Source organism: Astyanax mexicanus, chromosome 17 (assembly GCF_023375975.1).
Source record: "Astyanax mexicanus isolate ESR-SI-001 chromosome 17, AstMex3_surface, whole genome shotgun sequence".
In the NCBI taxonomy this organism is placed as follows: Eukaryota; Metazoa; Chordata; class Actinopteri; order Characiformes; family Acestrorhamphidae; genus Astyanax; species Astyanax mexicanus.
Window position 1 is genome coordinate 18437501 of NC_064424.1, and position 9122 is coordinate 18446622.

The 9122-nt window shown below is 37.4% G+C and overlaps 1 long non-coding RNA gene across 1 annotated transcript; it reads left to right on the forward strand.

Moving 5' to 3' along the window:
- The first annotated feature begins 395 nt into the window (after positions 1-395).
- Positions 396-3711, forward strand: LOC125782462 (uncharacterized). Its single transcript, XR_007425145.1, has 2 exons — positions 396-1155; positions 3479-3711. It is a non-coding gene; the product is annotated as an uncharacterized LOC125782462 (long non-coding RNA).
- The last annotated feature ends 5411 nt before the right edge of the window (positions 3712-9122 follow it).

The following is a 9122-nucleotide window of genomic DNA, read 5'->3' on the forward strand; positions in this document are numbered from 1 at the left end:
ACTAAATGTGTTAGCTGTTTTCCACTAGTGATGGATTGTCGGGGCATGTGTCCAGAAATCCAGAAGTGCTTAACGAAGCACATATCAAGGCTTATGTTTTTAAGGAGGGGGGGGATGATGTCACCAAGCTGAACTGCTTGAATTTTTGCACCAGGAGTGGCATAAAGTTATCCAAAAACAGTGGGAAAGACTGGTGGAGGAGAACATGCCAAGGATTATTCCACCAAATGTTGATTTCTGAACTCTTAAAGCTTTATGAATAAGAACTTGTTTTTTTTTGCATTATTTGAGGTCTAAAAGCTCTGCATCTTTTTTGTTATTTTTCAAAATAAACACTCTAAATGACATTTTTTTTGGAATTTGGGAGAAATGTTGTCCATTGTTTATAGAACAAATCAACAATGTTCATTGTACTCAAATTGATACCTATAAATAGCAAAATCAGAGAAACTGAAGTGGTCTTTTAATTTTTTTCCAGCGCTGTATATTCATCACTATTCTATCTTTCAAAAACACTAGCAGTTTTAACATTAAAATTTTATGTCCTGTTATATTTATTGAAACAGACTGACAAGTTTTAATGTACTAAGAGACCTTTACTATCATTATTCACACATCACAAACTGATTAGACGAACGAATGAACAACACAAACTCAAATTACAGGATTTTTATTTATTTTCTTGGCAGTGATTATTCACATCCTGGCACTGTTGCAAAACCTCCAGGAGACTATCACAAACAGTTGAAATAACTAAAGGTTTTGGCAAACCGGGGGGGTTTTGCCTGCACATGGAGCCTTGAGAAATGAACCTTTTCTTAAATCACTTGGCTGAAAAGCTTTAAAGCTTCATCAAACCATCACTATTTTCCACTATCAAACATATATAGTATTTCACATACATTTACTATTTGTAAGTTGCTTAACAAAACAAATGACACCGCAATAATTCCATGGGCCCAAACAGCTCTAAAACAAAACGTAACCGTATGGCTTGCACAGCCTTAAATAGCACCAAACAGGAAGTGTAGTGATGTCACCTCCTGGCATTTTGGAGGGAAACCGGACAATAAAAGTCCCCCCAAACAAACACAATAGTTTCCCCACTGAGTTAAGACATGGACAGCACCTGCCACAACAAACAACCACAGATAAGTATGTTTGTCTTAATTCAAAGATTGATTAGTTAATATATAGTTTGCTGAAGTGTATCTAAACAAAGTTGTATTCAGTACCAATATCAAATATGCAAACATTAAGCATTGTAATACTTCTAATTACAGTTTTATTTTTGTGTAGATGTTAGTGGTTGACCCCCAAAGCCACAAGACAGTTTCTGTTAATTAATACTTATTTTATCCAACTAAAATATGTATGTAAAATGTATTTTTTTTAAAGCACAATGTCCTTATTTAGATATAATGGCAGAGAATAGCTCCGTCACAGCCACCAAAAAGTAAACCAGCTATTAAAGGACTTTTGAATTAATTTGCAATTAGAAATTTTATGTCAACTATTATCAAGTCCCCTTGGTAAAATACTAAGATTAAATTAAATATTGTGCATGCTGCCAAAGTGATGTTAAGGTAACTAAAGTGTGTCACAATTGTGCAGAATGGAATGGAATAGAATAGAATAGGATACAGCTTTATAATTTAGAGGTTATGGCCCTTATTTAGTGACCTTTGTAGGAAAGCTGTTAACTGTGGACTGCACAGCTTTGTTTAAGGTGTTTTAGTTGGTCTTTGCTATCAAAACGACTTCTCTTAACGAATCATGGGGGTAATTCATACCTGTCAAGTCTCCCGTTTTGGCCGGGAAACTACCGTATTTTACTCCTCTTTCCCGCTGTCCTCCCGTATTAGTATTTTCCCGTAAATTTCCCGTATTATATTAAAAAAATATATATATATATTATTGAGGAGACAGGGAGCTGACTGCTCTGTGTCTCTTAACCAATCGTGCAGCCGGTTCAAGGAGAAAGTCCCGCCTTTCAGAAGAAACAGCCAATCAGCTTGCAAAGGAGGGTCAGTGTGGGGAAGCCACAGGTAGCTAGTCGGAGCAGCTGATGTTAAAACATATCTGGATATACAGCGATTTTTCTAAAAGAAAGGGAACGGTAGGCTAATCATGTAAACTGTGATGAGATTTTTCTGATAGCTGCTTAAAAATACTCGTCTCTGAAATAAAACACACAGATTAAACCTTAAAAAAAAAAATACAGCTTGAACTAGAAATGTTAAAAATTAACTAAACTGATCAGGGGTGGAGTGATCAAAAGATTCAGTTTGCAGAATTTGTGCACCCTTTGTTCAATTTTAAATCCATTAAATAAATAAAAAATATATTATAAAAAAGAGTGCATTTATGCCAAAAAGACATGAAATCTTAACTTTTAAAAAAATATTTGGAAAAGTGTTTTTAATTTGGCTGTATTAAAAGAATGACATATGTAGGAATGTCCGCAACATTTCAAATTCTGATCATCTAATTGTGTGTAAGTGGTTCACATGTCGTTATTTTAGATTTTTTTTGTAAACCTGTCTTAAAATGTAAGGGATACTGAACCTACGTTGGGCTGGTGGGACAACTTTAAGCGGACAGAGGAAAATATCCCTTATTTTTTAATCTAAAATTTGACAGGTATGGGGTAATTTGGGCATAATGTGCAATAAGCCCAATCAGTGTGAGCCAGGTGCACTCTGGTGTATTGCTATTTCAATGGCGTAGCTACCTTCACAGCAGGAAACTGACCTGCTTGTTTAAGCTGTCATAGCAATGTACATCTACTGTTGGCGTCTGTTGTTTTCAGTCAGTGGTGCACCCGTAGTTTCCGCTGCCAAGCTAGCAATATACGCCAGAAACTTACCTGAACGCACCTCGATTCTAGACCATCATGCACATCATATCAGTGTAGATGTGTTAACAAACATTTTTGCTATTTAAACCATGCAGATGAATGTGTTAAAATAGACTGTTGGCAGGGTGCAGGGGATTCTCCACTGACCAATAATAAAATGAATGCTGCAGTGCAATTCTTGCTCAAAGATGCTTTAAAAGGGGGAATCTTCAAGTTTGTTTTTTTTTTGTTTTTTTTTTTTACTAAAGTCAAGGGCTTTATAGGAACCACAGTGACTAAAATAACTGTTTGAATGCTGGTGGTGGTGGTTTAACTTGTTTAATCAACACTGAGCATGTCTGCTCTCACACTAGCCTTAGCTCTTTATTTTCTCACTTTTTCTGTGCAGTTATTTGTGTTGTGCTTGTTCTGCGTCGATCAGAGGAAGGTGGGTTCCTCTTTTGAGTCTTGGTTCCTCTTAAGGTTTCTTCCTTTTAGTCTAAATGATATTTTTCTTTGCACTGTCACTTTTGGCTAACTCAAGTCTTATTTATTTTTTCCTTTTTCTTAACTTAACTAACTTAACTAACCTTTTTTTTATTTTATTTTTTATTGCATATGTGTTCCTGATGCTGTCAGTCTGCCTGCTCTGGACTACTCAGACTTCAATTCCCAGCATGCACTCATACCAGACTCTGCTGATCATGTGACACTACAGTGTTCTTGCTCCCCCGGGTTGCTGATTGTTTCCACCTGGTCTCTCCAGTATAAATGCCCCTCAGTTTGTTCTGTATTAAAATCTAGTCAGCTAGCTCTTCTACATTTCCTTTGTTTATAAACTATTTTAATAAACTATTTTACTGCTTTCTTCATTTATATTTCCATTGTTTCATTTATAAATTACACTGTTTTTGTATCATTTTATTATATTAATAATTACCTTACATTAGATTTCTAGCCTGACATTTGATATTCTATGTTTTAGCTCACCCTCAATATACTTAAAGTTCAAATAAAGGCTGATTAATTTGTTTTGCTTTATGAAGTTTTTTTTTTTTTTGAGTGATTCTTTTGAACAGAATTAATTTTTTTAATGAAGTTCTTAATCAGTATATGAATTTGTTTTTTAATTATTTTTTTTTAACCCATTGTGTCAAGGGATACTTTTTTCAGTAGATAACAATGAACCATTGTTGCAACTGCAAAGAATGAGTAACATGAGTAAATAAAAACCAAAGAAAATAAAGTATTTTAATAAGATTGAATAATTGGGGATTCTGGTTAGAATTTTAGAAAAATCCCAAAAGTAATAAAAATGAAACACGGAGAATTCCAACCCAACGGAAACATCAAATTCAACAAACTGAGGAAGAGTACACTTCCCCAAAATTACCTGAGCTTTCTAAGGAAAGATGAATATCATACAGATGCATATCTGTGATTTGTTTCCTTTTCCCAGCTATTTTTAGAGACCCAGATAGACCCTGTCTTTCAGAAAATGTAATGTATAAAAAAGTTGAGAGTTTAGAAATAAATATTTGATGCAATAACCCTGTTTTTAATCACAGTTTTCATGCATCTTGGCATGTTCTCCTCCACCAGTCTTGCACACTGCTTTTGGATAACTTTATTCCATTCCTGGTGCAAAAATTCAAGCAGTTCAGCTTGGTTTGGTGACTTGTGATCATCCATCTTCCTCTTAATTATATTCTGGATTATTTTTTCAATTTGGTAAAATCAATGAAACTCCTCATTTTTAGGTGGGCTCCAGTGCTGTATATTACAACTTTACTTAAGTTTACATTTTAAAACATTTCCCTTGTTTGCTTGAAAAAGGAAGTTATTGTGCATCTTATCACAGAGTGTTCCACTACATTAGTTCCACTACATTAGTTACATTCAGAAATCTCCTTCTAGAACACACAGCTTCCTAATGGTAATTGCTAATGTTTCTAGTGAGCATATGTTACAGCTCCAGAATTTCCATTTGTAAAACATTATGCATGTTTTTAATCTCCATGTAACAGCGAAAAATTGTGAAGGCTGTAATTTCCGCGCACTCTGTAAGTGCAGACTGGACAAAATGAAATAACATCCCTCCATGTGAGATTATTTGAGACAGTTCCCCAATACAGGTAGAATTCACTGTATCATCAGTTTTTTTTTTTTTTTTTTTTTTTTTTTTTTTGGCGCTCTTCAGAAATGGCCCAGTCAGCACCGCCTCTCCCAGACGGCATGTTTACCCATTAAATTTGTTATTTGAATGATCTGTCCCTAAGAAAGAGGAACTAAAAGTTCTTACTTCTTCTTTGGGCTGCCGATGTTCCTTCTAACTGTCACAAAAATAATCAGAGCAAACCAGCTTGGACTTGTTTGCGATGTACCTTCACTCTACAGCTGCTTTGTGATTGGAACAGAACTTGCTTCAACTGCACAAAATCAGGACTTCCCTGAAACACTGGCTTCTGTTCTTCAAGTTAGCCTAGGCCTCTTCTGGATCCTCAGGTTGCTTAAATATAAACAGGCAGCTCGTTCAGATAGCAGCCGAGCGGACTGGCGGAATTAGCCAATCTTCATCTAACGTCAGCGATCCCTCTGGGGGACGCTGTGCGGTTTTGAGCCGGGTTTCGCTGCTCAACCTGCTTCAAAAGCTCTGCGTCTCCAGGGGGGCTCTAAAGCAGTTCTAGCCAGACTTCACACAAGACCACAAGCAGAGCTACAATTTCAGCTCTCGACTGTGGTCTGATCCGGTGGTCTTCAGAACATCATGTAGCGAGATTTCAGCTTGTAACTGTGGTTGAGGTTTCTGGAAAAAGGGAACGCAATGCGATGCAAACCTAAGCCAACCTTGGCCTGACACTGTATAAATAAAATATGACAGAAATTATGGCTAGCAAACGTTTGGGCACACTTTGTCAACATTTTTCTTACTATGAATAGCTCATTTTGACAGTAATGCAGATATAAGAGTAAAGTTTTACAGCATCCTCCATATATATTGGCACCCCTGATCAAGAGTTGCCCAGAGCTTCCAAAATTGCTAAAATTAATTTGTGAGAAATTGAATGTAATAATTTTGAAACATATAAAAAAAAATATTTGCAACAAAACGCCTGTTATGAAACATGGTAGCTTTGCCAATATGGTGGCAATATATAGGTCCCTAGAAAGTTAAGGAGCCATGGTAAACGACTTCTATGAAGTCAAGGGACCCATAGCAGGGGCCCTCGTGATCAATGGCTCTCTAATAGTATGCCCTTCTCTTCTCCAGGGCCCCTTGTAGGGCCACTTATAAACAGGGTCCTCTAAAAATATGCCCCCTTCTTTCCTAGGACCCCTAATACCCAGAAGTCTAAGTCGGAGCAGTGCCACAATGCCTCATCCATTTTCATAAGGGGCCTAAAAGCATGACTAGGACCCCCAAAAGCATGGCTAGGGCCCCCAAGAGGCTCTGTGGTGAAAGTACCTAATAGTCAGAGGATCCTTAAAATGAGCGCCCTCGGAAATAAAAATATATATTGTATCATAAATGTTGATAGGCATCGCATAATGTTTTGGGCCAGGGCCCCCTAACATCAAGGGCCCCTGGGTGGTGGCCCCACTAGCCCAGTCAGTAATCCAGCCATGCCCCTGGTTAAGAAGTGTTTTCAAAAATACAATATAGGACATCAATGCAAAAAAGAGAAAAATCAAAGCGTTAATTCAAGTGCCTTTATTTAAATCTTTTAAATTAAATCTTTTAAATTAAATCATGTGTGGCACAATTTTATTGGCACCCCTGTTGTTAGTACTTTATACAACATCCTTTTGCCAACAAGTCTTGACTTAATCATCTCCTAGAACTCTTTACAAGATGGGAGAATACAGAAAGAGTGATTTTCAATCATTCCTCTTTACACAAACTCTCTGAATCATCCAGAGTCCTGGATCTTCTCTTATGTCCTCTCCTCTTCAGCTCACCCCACAACTTTTCTATTGGGTTGAGGTCTGGGGATTGAGAAGGCCATAAAAGGAGCTTGATTTTGTATCTTCTCAACCATTTTTGAGTAGATTTGGCCACATTTTAGGGTCATTATCTTGCTGAAAGACCCAGTGACGACCCATCTTCAGCTTTCGGGCATCCCCAATACTTAACAGTGGGCGTGAGGTGTCATTCTGTGCACTCCTCCTTAGTGTTACGCCAGACCCACTTATTGTAGGGTGTTTGTTACCAAAAAGCTCTATCTTGGTCTCCTCTGACCAAAGGACACGGTACCAGTTAAAATCCCAGTACCGCTTTGGTATAATTCAGAAATCATTATTCCATCAATGATGGCAAGGTGTTTTGACCCAAAACAGGCCCAAATCACGATACTACCACCACCATGTTTCGCAGATGGTGTAATGTCTTATGCTGGAATGCAGGGCTTTAGTTGCTTAGACGTTACTTACATTCCTAGCATTTGTATAATATTGGCTACTTCACATTCCGGTTTGCGATGTTTGCTACTTCACATTCCAGTTAAAGCAGCTGCTCATGACACATTCAGTGTGTTCACCGCAGAAGAAAGCGAGACAGAGAAAATGAAGAACAGGAGGGTGCCAGTATCTGCATTCCACCTTTCGCGCATAAATGGAGGGAAGCCTCAGGAGAGACCGCCATTATCAGCTAAATTAATTCTCGCCAGTAAGAGACACCACTGATGAGGATGTTGATAAACGGGCAGGTCTTTCAGGAGCCCAGCTCTGTGAGACATATTGCAATGGAAGCTTTGCTCACATACACACATATATGTTATGAGTTTACTCACAAGCTTTGTGTGTACGTATATATATATATGTGTGTATATGTGTGTGTTCGTGTTTTTTCTAAAGCTTTCGTCTGCTTCTAATTCTGATAAACTTGCCTCCTCTTTTCCTCACCACATTCCTCGAGACCTGGGGATCATTCAGTAAACTGTCGTTTCAATTACACACGACCACCTCCTCCGTTTATGCTGTGCGAGTCATGTACGAACCCAGCGTGCTTGCTGGTCTGTTGGGAACTGTGATTGCTTCCGTTCAAATCAAGTGACGTCTGAGAACAGCATGTGGCCTTTAATTGAATTCGAGCAAAAAAAAAAAAAATGTCTAGGCGGGATAAGACTGCTATGCGCTGCCTAACCTGTCCAGTTATAATCAGTTCAAAGAGAAATATGTGAATATCTCTGCTCTAGGTCAAAGAATTCTGCTGTTTTTGCATGTCTAACTTACATAACCTACAAAGACTCTTAGTTAAAAGCTGAATATAATATTTGAAATATTTATTGGACCACACTGGCAGGTCCAGGCAGCGATTAGACAAGCGAGGATACAGTAAAAGGGCTTTATTAAATAAAGGCAAGATGAAAATAAAATAAAAAACAAACACGAAAGACAGAGAATATAGGAAAAATGGTGAGACAATCCTGGTCAAAAACAAGGTAGGCAGTATAGAAGGGCAAGGCAAAAAAGTGAAAGTAATACAATAATTGAGAATGGATAAAACACAGAATAAACAATGCACAACAAGATAATTGCTCTGTACAGAATGACAGAACCAGATCTAATACTCGGCACTAAGTGAGTGAAGTGCAGGGGTATATATAATATATAAAAAATGGTATCCTACCAGTGTAGACCTTATTCATAGAGAAATATGTGTGTCTCTCTGCTCTAGGTCAGAATGTCTGCTGTTTTTGCATGTCTAACTTTAATATATAACCTAAAAAGACTCTTAGTTAAAAGCAGAATGTAACACTTAAAATATATATTGGACCAGACTTTTGGGACCAGGCAGGGATTAGACAAGAAAGGATGCAATAAAATGACTTTACTCAATACAGGCAATGCAAAAACATTGTAAAAAAATAAAACTAAAAAATACCAATGGTTAGAGAATGTCTAAAAAATGAGACATTTCAGGTCAAAAACAATCTAGGCAGTATAGAAGGGCAATGCAAAACCGTAGTAAAAGATTATAAAAATGGAGAATGGACAAAACACAAAAAAAACAATATACAATCTAGGTAAACGCTTTGTATAGACGAACAGAACCAGGGACCTTTTCCACCCGCAAACCCAAAACCAGAACCCAACACTCCAGCAGTGTAACTACCACAACTAAACTAAAAAAAAAATAACACAAACAAACACAACCACATCCCCCCCCCCCAATAACCAAAACTAGGATAAAAAGGCAACCACAGAGCATGATGGGAGCTCATCCTGTGAGCTACAAAGTACCATAGAAAGGCATACACAGTCACATTGACTGAAAAAAAAA